Below are 21,084 nucleotides of genomic sequence, written 5' to 3' on the forward strand. Positions count from 1 at the left end.
ATAAGCTGAGGAAGTGGCCTCAGAGGTGCTAGTGAGAAGATTAATTGTCACCCTTTCCCTCTACCAGCTGTCAGGGAGAGGGATAAGACTGCTCCTCACCAGGAGACTCTAGGTCCAGTTCGCTCCCATGTCTCCAGACCTCCTCATTCTTGGCCATCCAAGCCTTAAATAAAGCCCTGCAATCAGGGCAATCCCAATTACCCTCTCTTGACTCCACCCTCTCCAATGTAGCTGCCTGCATCCTTCCTCCTTCAGCTGTTGCCTGTCTTGCCAGCTCTTGATGCCCTGTCTTCTTCTCTTTGCCACCAGGAGGTAACCTGTTGGGTCACACTGGCCTATCCACGGGCTGTGGGTTACTGCATGTCCTGGCTCTCCCTGGTAACTGTTTAGGGTCCCAGCAGACTTTGCCTGTACCCAGGGGCTGTATTGCCTCCATCTTCTCCGCCCGCTCCGACTGGGTGAGTAGTCGGGCCTGCTCAATGGGAAGGCCCGATGCCCTGGTCATAAATCGGGCTAAGCTTCAATTCAGAAGGAAAGACCCGAATTGTGTGTGAAGCACTCCCAGAGATCTCGAATGGACTTCAGCAACAATCTGACTGATATGCAAATACACACACTCCATTCTGGTGAAGAGTTGAGGTAAAAGCACCATGTGAAAAAGCTCTAGGCCCCAACAACAGTCACTGTTCACCAAGGACATCCTGATTTTCTGGTATGTGTCCTGATAATCCCCAATCCCTACTTTATCCCTGTTTTGAGGATGCCTGGCTATAATGTTAGCTGTTAGTATCTGCTTTCTTCAAATTTCAGCCCTCTTCTCTGGGTCTTGAGCTGAGAATAAGAGGCAGGTGCATCTTGCATCCACAAATGCTAAGGCCCCAGGTGGTTCCCAGCCTGCCATTGTATACTGCAGCTGGTGATATTTATTTTGAACTGTTGATCACCTGCTATAGGACTATTCTGTTTCCCCCCAGGATATCTTTAACCCGAAAAATGAACACTTTCCTGGCTTTTCAGTTCAACTAGGACAGGTTACTACTGAATAAAGAAATGCAGTACACTTGATTGGAGTAAAGCAAGGCTGGCTGACCTGAGGCTCTCCAGCTGTTGTACTAGAACTCTCAGCATTCCTAGATGCAATTTATTGTGGCTGGGGATGATGGGAGTTGTAGATCATTAGCAGCTGAAGATGAAGAGCTTTAGGCTGGCCATCCCTGGATTAGTACAATGTGCAATGGGGAAGACCTTGCTATGAAAATAGGAGCGTTAGAAGTGTGTCCCCATTTTCACCTGTGAAATGTTGAAAGGTATGGAATAGTTTCTTGTATTATATGGCCTTCAGCACTTCAATGCAGCACTAGCATTCAATAACATGTGCTTTAGCCCAGGTTTTCAGTACTTAGGCATGGCTACATCCAAGCTATGAGTGGTGCCATATTGTACAGAGGAGACAAAGGAATGAATGTCTGAAAATGCCCATAACTGCTGGCCAAATGCCCCAAAGCTGCTTCTACTATACAAGCTGGATACATTGGGCAAAAAGGAAAGAGAAACAAATTCCTCAGTGCCTTGCAACTGATCTTTACTCTGTCTTTTGCTTGTAAACCAGTGAAAGGCAAACAACAGATGATATTTATAATTGCATGGTTTTACCTACTGGGGTTGGTTTGTCCTTGCTGCTCTAATGATGGTTCAGAATATACCTTTCACAAACACCGAGAGTAAAAACAACATTTTGCCTTAGGAAATGAAACAAAAGGATCTCTTGGAGTCTTTTCTAGCTGCCGCCTGCTTCACTTGTGTATATAAAGGCCGCAGCCCAGTAGATGGCAATCTTCTCCTGCCACTGAGGAGCATTGTTTTATTGATGGAGCTGTTGCCTCCCTTTTCCCTTTGCTTATTATAATTCACAGAAAGGTTAAAGAGAAAGAAGAAATACTCAGAATTCATGGGAAATCTTTGTTAGGTTTAGAAACACAGAATATGAGGAACACAGGCTGCTGCTTTGTTTATTCAAATACTGGTTAGCAATGTCTTAGAGGGAGGGGGAAATGTAAGGCAAGATAACCAACAGTATGAACTTGTTTCAGTCCATTGGGTGTTTAAGCACAGGGCACACACAAAGTCATTTCACCACATTATTGTTCTTTTCTCTTGTGTACTGTGAATCTTTGAAGGAACTTCTCAGAAGAGAGAAAATGGCTGGCTCCCTTTCTCCCGTTTGTCCGCCACCGGTCTCTAGGTTTTCAGTTTCTGAAGACTAGGAGTGAAAATACTATGAGCTAAAGCTGAATCAGATGCAAATAAAGGAATAAAAGAACGTTTGTATCTAGCTGACAAACATGCCATATTTAAAAAATCATTCCAGGGAGCAACATAGAACTCTGGCTTACTCTGTGTGGTTTTCAAATGCATGGTTCTAAAATGAGTATGGTTCCATTTTTTACACAGAATGTCTTTTATTACCAAATAGACAATAAACAATTTATGCTACCATCATCTCTGTGACATTTAAAAAAATTACACAGAAGTAGCGCTTTTTCCCATTTCTAAGTCTTTTTTCTTCATTGAGGAACCCCTCCCCACATGTTAAAAATAACGGTGCTTGGGGGAGCAATTCACATTGTTGTTTCTATATGTAATGCGGTTAATTTGTGTCAGCCACAGAATGGGTTTTAAGCACCTGTCCTGAGTCCTGGAATAAGATTAGTAATAATAAACAAATGGCTTCTGAGCATGGTGGAGAGCCAGTCTTGCAGCAGCAAGCATGGATTGTCCCTTTTGCTAAGCAGGGTTTGCCTTGGTTTGCATTTGGATGGGTGCCTACTTGTGAGCACTGTCTGCTGTAAATATTCCCCTTAGGGGATGAGGCTATAGCTCGATGGTAGAGCATCTGCTTTAGATGTAGAGAGTCTCCAGTTCAATTCCTGGCATCTCCACATAGGGCTGGGAAAGATCTCAGAGTCCTGTCTGAAACCTTGGAGAGTCCCTGCCAGTCAGTGTAGACAACACTGAGCCAAATGGATGAATGGTCTGACTCGGTATAAGACAGCTTCCTGTGTTCCTATGCTTTTTCCTCACTACCATGTAATATAGCCAGTCACTGCACCCTTGGTTATTAAGTAGTACTATTCATGACTGGTGGAACTTCTTCAAGGAAGCTTTATTTCTAGACATTAAGCACAGAGGCCCTTTCTCATGATCTGTAGGAAAGGGCTTGAGCACACGGAGAGGAAGGCTATAAAACCTTACTTTCCCTGCAGACAATTGCCTCATCCGTGCTGAGTGCGTGAAGCACGCGCCCACATGGACTCCACGGACTCTCCCCAGCAGCAGCGGAGAGTTGGGGCCAGGATGCATCTCCCTCCGGAAATCCCATAATGTACCGCATGAGTGTGCAGTGCATTTTGGGGGGTCCTCCCAATGCTGGCCCAGAGCCCCCCAGTCTCCCAGCCCCAGCTGCAAGCAGTTGATCAACAAAACGGGGCTAAGAGAGTGCACGCTCCCTTAACCTCATTTTGGATGCGGGCTCCAGAGATGGGTTTGCAGCCATGGATGCAGCTCTCGATGGTTCACATGTGCAGCAAAGATCAGGCTAAGGCAGACAAGCCTAATCTTTGCTGCTCATGTGAACAGCCTCTTGGTACGAAATGACAGAATGTGCATGGCTACAGATTTACATTCCAAAGATACTGAGATTAAAATTCTTGAGGTCTTTATTGAATTCCATGAGGCAAAATACATTCCTTTTGCTTTTGTTTCTGAGGGTTTGACATCTGTTAGGTGACTGTACCATGTATTTAGCTCGAGCATACATCCTTGGCCCATAAACAGTTTCTTGAGCCCTCCTTTTATATCACTTACAAGGTGACTTTTGTGTACTTCTTACTGCAGGCCCTGTGACATTATGAAATTGTGCGCCCTTTAATTCCTCTCTAGAATTCTAATACACATACATAGCTTCTGTAATTTTGATTGCAAAACAAGGATTTGCAAAATCCTGTCATTTGCCATAGCAGGTAGAAATACCTTCAGTTTCAGTTCTGAGACTGACAAAGAAGGCATCGTGAGGTATAGAACAGCACCAGCTTCCTCAGAAATTATTTCTTCTCCTTGTTCCATTAGTGCTCAAGTTACAAGGTAGAGATCGACCTTACATTTTGTGAAAGACTTCCTAGCTAGTGTTTTAGAAGGCTACAAGGCTCTTAGCTAAAATCTGGCTAAAACTGGGAAAGTCAGAAGTGGGGCTTGAATTAATTAAGGACCACCCTCCCCTCCCCACCTCAAGTCTGAGAATTGGTTCTATATATGGGTCTATATGTTAAACTTTTTGCCTGGTTTATATATCACTTGTAGTTGATATTTCTATAATAGATTCTTCAAAGTACATTATACTAATAAAGGGTTATATTAGAAACAAGTGAATTTTGGCCCGTTGAATAACGGGCGCTAGTAATGGCGCTCCTGGCCCCCCGCCGCCATTCCCCCTCCCTCCGCCGTACGCCCCCCCTACCTTTAAGGGCCAAATCGGCCCAGGCACTTGCCCCCGCCAGGCCGGGGAGACGGAGGCCGGGACCGGGGGTGGAGCGGAGGCCATGTAACTTTAAAATAAAAATTTACTCCCGCGGCCGACGCTGCCGACCGCCCACCCTCCCTCCCAGCTGCCGAGTCCCCCTTACCCTGGCTGACTGCTGTCGGCCGAAGACTGCCCTCAATTTAAGAGGCAGAGAGGAGCTCGCAAGCAGAGCTCCTCTCTGTGCAAAGCCTCTTGCCGAACTGCCGCTTTGGGCGCTTGCGTCCCTTGCGCCCAAAGCGGCAGTTCGGCAAGAGGCTTTGCACAGAGAGGAGCTCTGCTTGCGAGCTCCTCTCTGCCTCTTAAATTGAGGGCAGTCTTCGGCCGACAGCAGTCGGCCAGGGTAAGGGGGACTCGGCAGCTGGGAGGGAGGGTGGGCGGTCGGCGGCGTCGGCCGCGGGAGTAAATTTTTATTTTAAAGTTACATGGCCTCCGCTCCGCCCCCGGCCTCCATCTATTTTGGCCGAGGCGGCGGCTCTGCCGCCGCCTCGGTCACTTTCCCCCGCCGCCGCCTCTCTGGCTTCTTCGGGGCGGCCGCTTCTGGCCGCCCAAGATGGCTGCCGGTGCCGGCGAGCGTGTCTCCCTTGGCCTGTTCTGGGCCTGCGCTTTGCGCAGGCGCAGAACAGGGCAGGGAGGCACGGACACACGCTTGGTGTCCGTCCACGGACGGACACCAAGCGTTTTATTAGAGAGGATGGGTTATAGTTACAAAGGGCTATATAAAGGGTGATTTTTTTTTTAAAAAAAGGCCTCTAATAATTTGTGGTTTGCTTCCACAGTCACTATTTTTTCATGGATGAATGGGAGAATCCCATACATCTTAAGGCTCAGTTATGGCCTCTGTTTTAATGTACCCCTTGTACTGTATCTTTGGTTAAGATTATGGCCTATCGCATGCTTTGGCTGCTCAGATGGAAGCATGACCGTCAACCATGCCCCACACACTGACAAACCTCGCCAAGCCACTGGGCATCCCCGTGTTTAGCACTGATCTGCAGAGATTACATTTAGATTACGTTTACCAAACCTTTTCAGTCTTTTCTCAGAGGTTGTTAGTGCTTAAATGGTGCAGTGGTTCAGCTTGCAAAGCTTTTCAAGGTTTTAAAGACATTGCATTAGCACGTGCCCCTTTGCCAGTTTTAAAATTCACAGCTTTATTATTATTTATGTGAAGATCTAGACACCACTCAGCTGCCAGTGCTAAAGAAGTCGGTGTACTAATGAAGAAATCATCTGTTTCTGCCAGTATACAATAATTTTGCTTTGAGATTTTCTTGCCAAATACACGTTAGCAAAAAATATTAGATTTGCCACATGTTATGTTTTCTTTTCCCATATGCTGGCCAATAATTTATGCCATGGCTGATGCTGTACTTAGAGTGGTCTTTGCCACTTTCCCATACCTTTGTGGAACTTATTTCCATCTGGACAGTGATAGGGATTCCTTTCCTTTGAGGCTGACTGACTTTTAGCTTTTTAGAAGTACTTTTGCACTGCAGGGTTTCCATTTACTCTTCTGAGTCCTTCAGTCTTCTAAATTGCTTTGCAGCTACTTCCTCTGCCCTGCTTATATCTTCACCATGGTTAAATTGGCATCCCTTAATAATTTGGATCTTGGTTTGCTTTATTTTATGCCACACACAGAGTTAACCCCAGAGTCACAGTTTTAATACAGTCACATGAGGGTCTATGCTTTCTCCTTCACTCTGAATTCTACTGAAGAATGTATATCTTTAATATATATCTTTCATATCAATACACCTTTCTCATTTTTTCTTGGTGCACAGAACACCAAACGGAGGTAAACCATGCCAGAGGTTCAGGTTTGTGGTCGTCCAAATGCATGAAACCCTGATTTTGTCACTGAACTGTGGGTTGATTTTTACCCTAACCCTGAATCTGAACTTTCGGTTCCACTTTAGTTTCACCACCAAAACCACAGGTCCAACAGACCTGATTCTGCTGCTGTTTCAAACCAGAGTTGAGCTCCCTCCTCTCTCTTTCTCGATTGGCTGCCGCATCTTTTCTTCATGTGAAGGAGGAAGCCCACACAGCCAGTTCCTCCCTGCTTGCAGATTTCCAATCTGCAGATTGGTATTGTCTGGGAGCATGGCAAGGGGAATGGTGGAAAACTGTGGGTCTGTTGGTTTCCCTAATGTGTGAAGGCAGCCAATGTTTCACACGTATCAATCAAAACTCAGTTTTCTTTCCTTATCCACATTGTCATCAAACTGAAGAGTATCAAGTATCTCTTGCTTCTCCACCTGCCACAGGAAGAAATAGTGCTGGATGAAGCCTCTGACCTTTCTTACCTGCTCCAAGTGTGGAGCACTCCAACTCCAACCCTTGGTACCACCTTTCCAGTTGTCTCCAGCATTTCCTTCAAACACATTCACACTCCTGGACACTGTAGCTGTTGTACTTCCTGTGGCCACATACTGTGCAGCAAGCTGCTGATCCAAGTGAGAGGAGTGTTTACTTCTTCGGAGCTACTGCACACCCTGTTGTTGCTGTTTGTGAAGGCAGGGCTGCTCCATGGCTACTAAGAAATGCATCTTTGCCCTTGCTATGCTACTTCCATTGTGAATTATGGGAGTACCATTGCAACTGCATTTACGTACTCCATAGCTGCAGAGCAACCCCACCTTCCCAAACAGTGCTGGTGGGGTGCAGAGTGTCTCAGAAGTGGCAAGCACTTCTCTTACTTGAATTGGCGGCTTGCTGTGTAGTGTAGGAGCTGGTCACCCCATTCACATGACCATATATTCCTGGGTTCAGCCCATTCACATGACCATGCATACCCAGGTCAGAGGCTGTACCCAGGTGAATGGGTTGGACATGTGAATGGGGGTGAGTGTCTCTTCTGACAGCAGGTAATATTTTCTGCTGAAAAATTTATAAAATGCTACCAGAGGGGAGTGAAGTATGGAACAAACAAGTTTCAATTAACAGAGAGCAACTCTGACTATAAGAAGTGATCTTGAAATGGCAAGGGCCCTAGGTTTCAGTTCTTTTCTATTGTTCCTCATGAAACTGCTAACAGAACACTTGGGTTCTTGCTATCATTACTTGAGAGGTCATCTTGTCCTTTTAGATCATTATATCCATCTATTGAAAGCTTTAAAAATTACAGCCTACAAGAACTGGAAATGGAACCTCAAACAGAGGGTAGTGAGATGCTATGGAAGTTAATGTCCTGCAATAAGTTATATGCCCTGCAGATGGCTTCACTCCCTCCTCCTACAGTTGGGATGACCAAGAACCATGAAAAATGTGAGCAGATGCACATACAGGAGCAGCAGCTGCTGGCCAGAGAGTTTGTGGGAAAGATAAAGGCTTGAAATCAGCACATGTTCCATTTGTCTTTCCCCCGCCCTACAGCTACTATCAGCTTCAGGGTGAAGTTTCGATCAGGGAAAAGGTGTAAGAGGAAAGGATTAAACTCCCCTGCCCAGTGCTGCTTCTCTAAGCAGCCCCATATTAAAAAAAATAGTACGAGAGTGTCTTTTTGCTGTAATATCTACACAGATGTCAGGAGATGGCAGTTGTGGGGGAGGAAAAGACACAAAAACATAGATGGGGAGAGTCCAATTAGCCCATCGTACATCCTGACCACTGTCCCAACTCGGTCATTTTGGACCCTAGACCTAAAGGCTTTTGAAGGCCCCCTGCAAATTAAGCATCATTGTGCTTGGTTGGGTGACCACACCACCCGGGACATACTAAAGAGGATTTGGGGGCCCCCAGGGGCTGTGTAGGCCTTGGACTTCAGCCCGGAAGTCCAGGGGTGAGAGCGCCTCTGGGGAAATGGTACCCCTGATGGGGGCATGTTGGGGCTGAACTGGCCAAACAGAGAGGAATGTCTGTAAGTGTGGCCAGGATGGAGGCCTTGGATGATCTGTGGGGATTCTCGCGAGATCTCGGGATGAGGTCTCATTCCAGCTTGAGGTCTCACAAGAGTTGCTATGATTGCCAAGAGCTATATAAAAAGAGACTGGTCGGTGATAAGGGGCCAGTTACTGAAGAGAGCTCAGGCTGGCAGGAGCTCTGTGAGTCCGTTAAAGTGCACACCTGGGAGGTTCTGTGAATGAACTTAGCCTCCATAAAGGTGGTGCTTTCTACAGTCACTAAGGCTGAACAGACCACAGACAAAAGGGGGACAAGAAATGACCTGGGGGCTATAATAATAATAATAATATTATAAATAAATAATTCCATTTCTATACTGTCCTTCCAAAAATGGCTCAGGGCGGTTTACAAAGAGAAATAACAAACAAATAAGATGGCTCCCTGTCCCCAAAGGGCTCACATTCTAAAAAGAAACATAAGACACACACCAGCAACAGTCTCTGGAAGTACTGTGCTGGGGGTGGATCGGGCCAGTTACTCTCCCCCTGCTAAATAAAGAGAATCACCACAGTAAAAGGTGCCTCTTTGCCCAGTTAGCAGGACTTTACTATCAGTTTTTGAGAGCAATCAAAATCAGGGAAATGGGAGGAAAATGTTAGATCTTGCAGTGCTTGATAAAATTAGCTGCCCCATACAGTTGCCCTGAAGCAAAAGAAGAAAATATAGTCTGGCCCCTAGGTACAAAATGTGAGGCTAATTTGCTCCAATCCTGAGAGAACATGATAATGAGGCTCTCCACATGAGCAGTGTGGAGAGCCATAATGGGTTTGGCGAGGGGGGTGGTGTCAACTCAAGCCCGCTCTCCCCACACACGAGCATCCACCTAGCCCTGGGTGGCCAGATTGGCCACACACAATTACCATCTCTGTCATGGAGCCGTTTGGGGCGGCGGGGATTGGGGGCACGGGGCATTCTGGGGAGACCCCTAAGGCTGGGAGGCTTGTTGTAGTCTCCCAGTTGGGGGTCTCCTTGTGAGTCGCCACTTTGCAGAGCCGCGCCACGGTGACTCATGATCAAAAGAATGGGGTTAGTTGAGCATTTGTTCTGCTAACATGATTTTATTTATTTTATTTATTTTTACATTTTTATATCCCACTCTTCCTCCAAGGAGCCCAGAGCGGTGTACTACATACTTGAGTTTCTCTTTCACAACAACCCTGTGAAGTAGGTTAGGCTGAGAGAGAAGTGACTGGCCCAGAGTCACCCAGCTAGTATTATGGCTGAATGGGGATTTGAACTCGGGTCTCCCCGGTCCTAGTCCAGCACTTTAGCCACTACACCACACGTGGCTCCCAGTGCTGCACACGACCTCCCCAAACCAGGCTAGGCTCCCATAGCCTGGTTTGGAGAGGTCGTGAGAATAGCCTCACTGTATGATTGGCACATGGATCTTTTCCAAATGGTGATTGAATGTAGCTTCGCTACACCTGGGCTGGAGAGAGGGGGGTGTTCATAGGAGGGAATAATTTACAGTGATGTCAGGACAGTGATAGATAGTGCTATTCTTACAGCCAGTGGCATTATTCAGCTTCTTTCCTAATGATTCACAGTTACTGCAAATTATAGGCATCTTTAAAAAGGAGCACTTTGGTGCAGTGCTCAAAATGGCTTAACTTTAGCACTTCCTGCCACAGTACCGCGGACTGTCTGTGAAAGCTCCTGTAGAAGAACAGCTTTCATTCTGTGAGACTGGAATAGCCAAAGAGGAGCAACCATGTAATAGATGCTTACCAGTTTCTGTCATACAAGCGCTCTGATTCAGTCCTGTCCATGGCCTTTGCAGTTTTTGTTCTTGATGTGTTAAACTTAGATTTGAATTTATATCTCAGTGCATTATAAATGGTAAGAGAGTGGCTATGACATGAGGGTGGGTTACCATTTTATGAATTCTCTTCATATGTTTATTGGTTTGATACATACAAATAATCCACACTTTTGTTTTATGCCTGCTTCAGTTCATTTTTTCCCTTCTGTTATATGATTTCTTATCAGCGACTGGTTTAAGCATAAAATATTATCTATCTCTTTTCACAGTGAGCTGGAGCCATTTTGTTTATTCTCTAAATTGCCTTTTGCAGCAAATGAAACAAAGCTGGTAAAGATTCAATGCCCGTGTGGTGTGGCGTTTAAATGGTCGCCGTCAGTAACTGAATTATCGGGGCTAATGTATAATTAATTTTAAAATTAATAAATAATAAAAAGAACAACTTGCTGGCTGTAGGAAAAATGCAATAGAACAATTAAAGAGTGATACAGATGCGATGAATTATTCATATATTAACACTGTAGGGAAAAAAGGGACCCTGGCTGTTCTCTCCAGAAAACAGTATATGGTTTCTTGCTTGAGATTGAAATGTCCGATATAATCCAGTCTAAAGTGAGAAATATCATCATATCCCACAGTGCAAGAAACCTAATAATTCTAAATAAAGTTTGTAGAATCTGATGTCTGTGAGAGAGATGGGGTTTTACATGCAGTCAAACAAAAACAAAAATATCAAACTAGATGCCTGCCAGCTATTTTTCTTCCTTGATGTTGGTAGAGCTATTGAAAGAAAAGCATTAAGCAGAGTGAAACAATGCATTTCTACTCTCTTGCCTGGCTTCATTCAAGCCAACTGGAATGTTGCATTGACTCAGAACATCGGTGTCTGGGTGAAAATCCTGACAATATGTAAGTCAGGATGAAGTTGCTCTATCAATAATTAAAATACAAAATAACCATTGCCATTTTAAACTAATTTTTTCAAGCAGGGCTCCAGGGGGTGGGGTTGGAACTGGGTCAAATTGCCTCAGGTCCCCACAAAGCAAGCCCCCCCCACTTCAGCTCCATTAATCTCTGCCCCAGTCCTTCCACATTGTTCAACAGAATTGTTGGTATTTTGTTAAAAGTTTCCTTTTTTTTTTAAAAAAAAAGACGGAATAGTTTATCAGAGTATACGAAAGAGATGTGCACAAAATAAGTTTTTAGATTTGTTTTGAATTTGATTTGAATTCCAAAAATTTGATTCAAATTTGAATTTAATTTGAATTGATTCAACTTTGCTTTGGTGCCTTTTAAACCAATCAGAGGGCCTGAATGGTTTTTTTTTTTTAGAAAGTGCCAAATGGCTCTTGAATTGAATTTGAATTGATTTTCAGAAATTTGATTCAAATCTGAATTGAATTGCTCTTTTAAGGGGTGATTTGATTCAAATTTGAATCATTTGATCCCCCTGAATTGATCTGAATTGATCTGAATTTGAATCTATTTGCACATCCCTAGCATAAGGCATAAGACATCCCTAGCATAACACATCCCTTGCACTAAAGTGCAAAATGTAGAGCCTGACCATGATAAACTGGGCAAGGAGGAGCTACATGTGAGAATCCTCACATATGGACAATCTGTGCAAGAATTTTCATGTATGCTCTCCTCCAAGTTTGTAGACACATGCATTAATCTTTTTGAGGGACCCCAACATTATACCTGCCCTAGTCTCCATAAATCCTTTGGGCAGCCCTGGTTTTGAGCATAAAGAATGGAAGAACTCAATCTCAAATTATCTCAAACATTCAAAACTGAATGGGCATCCATACCAATCTATAAAATCTATCAGGCTCAGACATGTTGGTGGGATTTATGTCTTATACAGTGCTCCATTACAGTCTTCTATACAGTGTTCCAATCTTTGTGTCTGTATGTCAGTTCACCATCCTTTCCGAACCATCCTGAGAGGATAGATAGGAGATAATCATCAGGCAATTCAATGTGGTTCTAGTTTCTATGTGACCCTCCACTTATGACAAGTCTCCTCAAATGCTTCTTTTCTATAGGAAAAGCATGATTTTCTATAGAAAATATTCTATAGGAAATATTTCTATAGGGAAAGCCTGAATAAACAGGCTTCAATTCATAATGCTGGTATCTTCAGTAATACCTTTCATCTTCTCATACCTTTTTGCATGGCTGTCAACCTCACCACTAACTGGCAAGTAACTGTTGTGTATTCCATATTGCTAAATCAAAACATTGTCTAGCAACTGACTGCTCCTCACCTAGACAAAGTGACTTGCTTGTGCAATGACCTTTGGTCAGTATTTTAGCACTTTGTGAGTCACATATCCAACACCATTTGTAGAGAAGTATGTCAAACCTTCAACTAGAATGATAGGAAGTTGTTCCTAAACACAAGTTCAGAATGATGGAAATGGATCAAGGCCGATTCTGGCGCTACCTCGGCCCCAAGCCTGAATTCTTTTACCCAGCCTTTAACTGGGATTAGAGGGTGTAAGCGTGTCCTACATCCTGGGGCCAGGATTCTGTGTGTGCTTGGGCTGCCTGCAGCCCCCAAATGGATGCACACAGAATTGGGTGCCCAGCTCACAGGGGATTCTCCCAATGCGCCACGCTCGTCACTTCACTGGTTACCCCAACTTCTAGATAATTTATGAACAAGTTAAAGAGTATTGGTCCCAGTACAGATCCTTCAGGAACCCCACTTCTTACTTCCCTCCATTGTGAAAACTGTCCATTTATTCCCACCCTCTGTTTCCTGTCCTTCAACCAGTTACCAATCCACACATGAACCTGTCCCCTCATCCCATGACTGCTAAGTCTACTCAAGAGCCTTTGATGGGGAGGTTTGTCAAAAGATTTTTGGAGGTGCAAGACTAAGAAACAGAAGGAAGCAAAATGGATGTCAGAATGCATGGTGGAAATTGCCAAGAAGATGAGAGAAGCCAAAGTCAAGAAGGATAAAGACCTCAGGAAGGAACTTAATAGGGAATTTTAGAAAGCTGTTAAAAGAGACAAGGAGCAGTATTACAATGACAGTATTGCAAAAAGAAGGAAATTGCAAGAACCTCTAGTACGGGAAGATGCAGTTAGATCAGCACTCTGGTCATTACCAAGTTGGAAGGCTGCAGGAATTGATGGAATAGCTACAGAAATATGGCAGGCAACAGAAGAAGAATCAGTCAAGGCTCTAAGCAGACTATGCCAGCAAATTAGGAAAATGACACAGTGGCCAGAGGTCTACATACTCATACCAAAGAAAGGAGACTTAACAGATTCCGCAAACCATCACACAATATCCTTAATTTCACATGCTAGCAAAATAATGCTCAGGATCATCCAATGCAGATTAGAACCCTACATGGAAAGGGAAATGTTCAAGCTGGTTTTAGAAAAGGCCGAGGAACAAGAGACATAATTGCTGATGCACACTGGATAATTGAGAAAGCCAAAGAATACTAGAAAAAAGTCAATATGTGCTCTATTGACTACAGAAAAGCCTTCAATTGCATCGACCATATCAAGTTATGGAATATCCTTAGGAAAATGGGTGTCCCAGAACATCTCATTGTTCTCATGAGAAACCTATACACAGGACAGGAAGCCACAGTCCAGAAGGAACATGGTGAAACAGACTGGTTGCAGATCGGCAAAGGAGTAAGACAAGGCTGTATACTTTCTCCTTCTTTATTCAATTTATATGCTGAACATATACTGAGAGAAGCTGGATTGGAAGAAGGTGAGCGTGGTTTTCAAGTTGGAGGAAGAAACATCAATAACCTGCACTACGCTGATGACACCACTCTGATAGCTGAGAATGTGGATGATCTGCAAGCTCTAGTAATGAAAATCAAGGAGCACAGTGAAAAAATGCAACTACTACTAAATGTAAAGAAGACTAAACTAATGACAATGGGCACAGCAGCAAGCCTCAGAATTGATAATGAAGACACTGAAGTGATGGATAGCTTCTGCCTTTTTAGAATCAACCATCAACAGTAAAGGTTCCAGCAGTCAAGAAATACCCTGCAGACTAGCACTTGGTAGGGTTGCAATGAAGGCCTTGGAAAGGATATTTAGATGCCATGATGTGTCTATACCTACAAAGATTAGAATCGTTTGGATAACGGTTTTCCCCATGATACTCTATGGATGTGAAAGCTGTACTCTGAAGAAGCAAGATAGAAAAAGTATTGACACTTTTGAACTCTGGTGCTGGAGAAGACTTTTGAGGATACCATGGACAGCCAGGAAAACAAACAAATGGATCATAGAACAAATCAATCCAGGATTTTCACTCGAGGCACAAATGACTAGGCTCAAACTATCATACTTCAGACACATTATGTGAAAACCCAGCTCCCTTGAGAAGTCCATAATGCTGGGAAAAGTTGAAGGAAAGAGAAGAAGAGGACGACCAGTAGCAAGGCGGATGGACTCGATTATGACAGCAATGAATGCACCACTGAGAGACATTAAAGGACAAGTTAAAGACACATCATCCTGAAGAGAATCTATGTGGTTGATAAGAGTTGACACCGACTTGACAGCACTTAATCATTCAATCAAGTATACTATGTCAACTGGATCACCTTTATCTACACACCTTTTGACACTCTCAAAGAACTCCAAAAGGTTAATGATGCAAGACTCTCTTTTTGCATCTCTTATTGTCTCCTTGTACTTTTTTTTTGCAAGAGTTTATGTTCCTTTCTGTTCTCTTCATTTGGGCAGGACTTCCATTTTCTGGAGGAAGTTGTCTTCCCATTTATTGCTTCCCTGACTCTAGTAGCCACATTGTAGTCCACCTTAATTTGGTGTTACCTTTCTTCCTTCTTGGTATATATTCCAACTGAGCTTCTATTACTGTGGTTTGAATAAGTTCCATGCTTTGTGGAGTGATCTGACCCTCTTGACTTCCCCTTTCTTCTTCCTTTTTACCAGTCCCCTAGGCCTGGTAAAGTCTAGGGACCAATGATATACTGGGACTTCTGTTGGTGCACCGATCACCCTGCTGCCCAACGGAGTCCCTAACTGAGCAGACAGATCTGGTTGTGGAGTTGGCATTGGAATTGCCCAGTTTGTTGATGCTGTGGGACTTCAATGTTCATTTCAGGACTAGTTTGTCAGGAGTGGCTCAGGATTTCATAGCAGCCATAATGACTATGGGCCTATCTCAATTGGTCTCTGGATTGACACATGATGCTGGTCACATGCTCAATTTGTTCTTTTGCTCTGATCAGGGTGGATCAGATGGATGGGGACTCCTGTCATCTCCTCATTCTCATGGATGGACCACCATCTGGTTAAGATAGGACTTGTGACCATAACTCATCTCTAAGGAGGTGCAGGACCTATTAGGCTGGTCCACCTGAGAAGGTTATTGGATCCAATAAGATTCCAAGAACCCTTGGAAGATTTTAGAGTTGGCTCTGCTAATGGTTCTGTCAATGCTCTAGTGCAAACATGAAATATTAAATTCACTAGAACAGTAGACACAACTGCTCCTAAGCATAATCCATGACCTGCTTCAAAATTCAAAATTATCCCCATGGTATTCGGAAGAACTACGGGAGCTGAAGCAGTTAGGTATATGACTAGAGCACAAGTGGAGGAAGACTCGGCGTGAATCCAACAGATCACAATGTAGAGTACACTTGAAGATATATGCTTTGGCAGTGTGGGTGACAAAGAAGCAGTTTTTTTTCTACCCACATTGCTTCCACAAATTCACCTCTAGAAGGTCTAGTGTTGTGAGGGGGCTAGTATATTCCCCCTTTCCCTTGAATTTGAACTTGAAACCATCAGTCACTCACTATGACATCTTCAATGACTTTTTTGCAGATAAAATCTCTTGTATTCAGGCTGAACTGCATACCACAGTTACTGCAGAGTCTACTGTGGAGGTGTCCAGCAACTCCTCTCATAGGATTACATTGAATCATTTTCAGTTTTTGACTCCTAAGGATGTGGACAAACTGCTTCAGACTGTATGGTTCTCTTGACCCTTGCCCAACATGGCTTATTTTATCTGGTAATTGTATTATCAGAGAGAGTCTGGTAAATATTATCTATGCTTCTCTGAGGGAGGGCAGGATGCTGCCTTGTCTTAAAGAGGCTATTATTAGACCTTATTTGAAGACACCTGCATTGGATCCCTCAGACTTAGCTAATTACAGACCCATTTCCAATTTTCCATGGTTGGGCAAGGTTATTGGGTGGGTGGTGGTCTCTCAGCTCCAGGTAGTTTTGGATGTTACAGATTATCTAGACCCATTTCAAACTGGCTTTCGAGCAGGCTATGGCGTTGAAACTGCCTTGGTCAGCCTGATGGATGATCTCCAATTGGATATCAACAGAGGAAGTGTGACTCTGCTGATTCTTTTGGATCTCTTGGCAGCTTTCAATACCATTGACTATGGTATCCTTCTGGGTTGCCTGAGGGAGGTGGAATTGGGTGGCACTGTTTTATAGTGGTTCTGTTCCTACCTCTCTGGTAGATGCACGATGGTGTCGCTTGGAGACTGCTGCTCTGCAAAGTGAGAACTAAAGTATGGAGTTCCACATGGCTCCATACTGTCTCCAGTGTTCTCTAACATCTATGTGAAACAATTATTTTAATTGTTTTTATTCTGTTTTATATTTGTTGTGTTTTAAATTGTGTACACCACCTAGAGATACACATATCAGGTGGTACATAAATATGATTAAATAAATAAATATATTCTGCCTCAGCAATGCTGTATTCCAGTGGTGATAAAAACAGCACTAATATTGCATTATTTTATGTAAGCTGTCTTGAAGAACCTTTAGATCAAAAGACAGGATAGATTTAAATATATATATATATATATATATATATATATATATATATATATATATATAAATCAATAGCTAGACAGTGGTGATGTACCAAGGAGTTTTATAGTGTTAAGTACTTTGGAAGTCCCATAAGCAGGATGAGGGTGGGGGGAAAGTTAAAAATCATCTCTGTCCAGTGTCCACCACAGAGTAGCATATTAGAGTTATTTCTAGTTTGGCTCAGAATGGAAATCACAGAGGCTAGGTTTTTCTCATTCTTCTTGCTGAGTTCAATACACATGTTCCAGCTCATGAGCTCATTCTATAAATGATCTTCAGCCTCCAAGTAATTTGACAGTTTTATGTGTTGTAATATTTATTTCCTGAAAACTTGCTTTTCCAATATTTGAATTCCACCTTGAGAGATGTTGCCAGCTTGCAATGTTAATGCAGCTAAAGGCTCAGCGAACAGCTTCTTGAAAAGATCACAAGATGAGAAATATTTTAAATTGTCTCAGTGAACTAATTTTACATTGTTGGCGGGCACCCAGGCTAATAGTTACTAAGAAACAAAAAGAGATTTAATACCTTTCAGATGTATTTTGTGGCAGACACAATTGTTTAACTTATCCCACGTTTCTTCATAATGGTGGGATAATTCCTGTTGTTAAACTGTGCTGTTGAGTTGAACATTCATTATAAGCAAACTCTCCTGCAGACATGAATGGCAGAAAACACTACAACAATGTATTAATCACAACAAATTAAATTAGCTGATGATAGTTTCAAGGATTCAGAGAAATTAGAGCTAGGGAAGTCCCAAGGCATAACTGGTTGATCAAATGTTGCCTCCTGCCAATGGGAGTTGATTCTACATACAGGTTTATTCACCTTTAAAAGATTTTAGGCTGAGACCACAAGGAGGAGGTGGAGGAGGAGGTGGTGATGGTGATGATCTTCATCATCATCATCCTTCAAGGTATTTTAGGCACTTTAGGAAAGATAAAACTAGTTTTTAGGCAGTTAAAGTAAAAATGTTTAGAAAACGACAATTTCAGGCCCAAATGCTTCCATTGCATTTGTGAAAATGTAGTCTTCCATGCCACATCCCAAACTGCTTTTGAAATTTCTCTGAATTCCCCAAGTAGAACAGGAAACTCTCTGGTTTGACAGTATGGACACTATGGTCCAAATCCAGAGACAGTTATGCTTAAATCCTATTTACTTAGTTGTGATTAACATGAATCCAGTTAATGACAAAGAGATTTAAATGAAACCAACTTCCTCTGAATTGGGGACCTATGTGATTTTCAGGTGACTATTTTAATAACAGGAAAAGGATGGCTTCCAGTTACCAAAAGGCTCATATTTTAAAGAAGAAACACATGGTAGACACCAGCAACAGCCACTGGGGAAATGTTCTGCTGGGCTGAATAGGGACAATTCCTCTCCCTCTGCTAATATAAGAGAACCACTAATTTAAAAGGTGCCTCTTTGCCCAGTTAGCAAGGATAATAGGTGTATCTTCTATTTTGTGTCTTAGTCAATGACTCCAGGTTTTTTGAATTTTGAGAGTAATAGTTTTCTCTTATTCATGTATATGTATAGAAATACATCTCAGTATTTTATAAACCTCTGTAATTTCCTTCGTCTTGGTGAATGGATGTTTTAACTGAGCATTCTACTAGAACCCCATAATTGGTTTCTGCATAGGTTCAAATTGCTTTCTAAAATGTAAAAGGCCTTTCTTCCCTTTCTACTTTACTTTTGAGACTGTAAACAAGTTATGCTACCACTAAAATGAATGAATTGACTAGGAATTAGCCTTGAATGACTAGGAACGAACATGTCAACCGCCTAGAATTGGATGTGAAGTCAAACATATAATGGTTTGAGTCCCCTGCAATTTTAATCAATCTTTTAAAAAATGCTTTCAGTGGCTGGTAAAAATGCCTGTTTTTTGGCCATTTATGTTGTTTACATCAGGTCATATAATTGCTTTGGGAGTGCTTCTTAATATATTTAAGGAGATATATATAACAGAAATAATAATTAATATGCATGTAAAACTTGTCTCCTATTTTTTTTTTAAAAAGAAAGTAAGTACTTGTTACATTTTATTACAGTTAGTCTCCCTGAAAGCTTATTCCCTCAATTTTCATGCAGTGATTTCCATATTAACCACTTCAATAGCTGCCCACATTTAGGGCTGCTTCTCTAATAAATATAAGATGGCTTTATATTGGAGGGTGGCCCTGCTTGGATGCATGTTCTGAGTTTAGGAAGACAGGTAAAGGATTCTAATTTTACATATCCCAAATCCGATCCCACCTACCCCCAGATATTAATAACTTGGTAGCCCTATAGCTAAGCCCCTTGTGCAAACTTCTGGGGTTCTAAAACATGCAGATGTTTCTTCATTCAGTTCACTGGAAACAACAGTGTTGTGGGCACATCTCTTTGCTCATACACAGCTGGTGGCCACTCAAGCGGAGGGGGAAGCCACTGAAGAGAGCAGAGCCCTAAGTACAGAAGAATTCACGGGATGAGCTCCTGTTATGTTATATATGCATGTAGAAGTGGTTCTGATTGTGTTTCTGATGAGAAAGCGGCTTTCCTATAAGTGATAAGAGCCTTTGGATAGGGCAGTATAAAAATGGAATGAATGAATGAATGAATGAATGAATATGCCATAATGGAGGGGCTGCAAGTCTGGGGCTAGTGCATTATTTCTATTCAGGTCTGTCTCTGGGAGTGTGTTCTCTTGCCACATGACAATCTCTTTGGGCCTTCACAATAGGTTCACCCAAGCCCTCCTATCTTGATCCTTGTCACAATAGCTGCTTCCTTCATCAACATAAAGCAATCTTATGTTTGTTTAACTTAGCTTTATTCAGAAACAACTTCATTTTTTCTCCTTCTCCTTTCCCTCCCTTTTCTTTCTGACTCAACCCATCCACCCTCACACTCTACAGGATCCCCACAGCGACAAACTTCTAATTAACAAAACATAAAAGATTATTGGATAGAATACAACACACATATACCCTTTATAACAAGTAGAACTGAATTTATTTAAAATTTGATGACAAAGTCCTTAAACCTTTTAAGTGGTCTCCTGTCACACACATTTCTCCTAATTCTTGGATTCTCTGGCACAGGAGCTGTTAATGATTTGTTTTCTGATACATAAGATTGTCCATCACTTTGACCAGGCTCATCTGTGAGGTCAAAACTGGAGGCAAGCTCAAATTTCTCTCCAGTTCCTCTCATGAGATCAGACTCCTTTCTCTCTTGTCTCATAGCATGTATGCTTGAAAATCTTCAACTGTTCTGTTTCTTTCCATCATCCAATAAGACAAAATCTCCTCGGATTTCCACACCTGAAATGTTCTCTGTTTCACACCCTGTTTCCAATCCACATACAATTTATATTTTTGTTGCTACTCCGTTACCTGATCATGAATCTCTATATTCTCAAGATGAGATGGCATGGAAAGCCCTATCAATTGTTGCCATTGGGTAAGTTTGGTGGTAGCTTTGCATTCTCTCAGTAGTTCAAAAGGTGATTTTTCTGTAGTAGAATGAGGAGTAGTTCGATAAGCAAATACAATTTCATGGATTGCCTCTTTCCAGGATTGTTGTTGTGTAGTACCCAGTTGTAAACTTTCTTTCACTAATCTGTTCATTCTTTCCACTAAGCTATTATCTTGTGGATGGTACAAGGAAATAGTCTTGTGTTTTATCCCATGGCTCATTTGAAATATTGCTCCATTTCAAATGAGGTAAGCTGTGTCCCATTGTCAGTCACTAGTTCTTTAAGAAGACCTTCTCTCACAAAAACTGCAGCCATGAACTGGATCCCCTTCTTTGTAGCAATGTTGTCAGCAAATGAAACATCTGGCCACCTGGAATAGTAATCCACCATAATCATAAAAACTCTTTTTTGTGTGGATTGGTTATCAAAAGGCCCCATTATATCCAGAGCAACCATTGGCATACTCTACTAGAGTCAAGGGGTTGG

General features: G+C 42.6%; 1 long non-coding RNA gene across 1 annotated transcript in view; it reads left to right on the forward strand.

Annotated features, from left to right (window-relative positions):
- Positions 1 to 1,184: 1,184 nt before the first annotated feature.
- The window catches only part of LOC128341583 (uncharacterized), a 30,447-nt gene continuing 10,547 nt past the window's right edge, over positions 1,185 to 21,084 (forward strand). The window contains exon 1 of the long non-coding RNA XR_008314480.1: positions 1,185 to 1,307. This is a non-coding gene — a long non-coding RNA (uncharacterized LOC128341583). The remainder of the gene's footprint in view (positions 1,308 to 21,084) is intronic.

Source organism: Hemicordylus capensis, chromosome 1 (genome assembly GCF_027244095.1).
Source record: "Hemicordylus capensis ecotype Gifberg chromosome 1, rHemCap1.1.pri, whole genome shotgun sequence".
Classification (NCBI taxonomy): Eukaryota; Metazoa; Chordata; class Lepidosauria; order Squamata; family Cordylidae; genus Hemicordylus; species Hemicordylus capensis.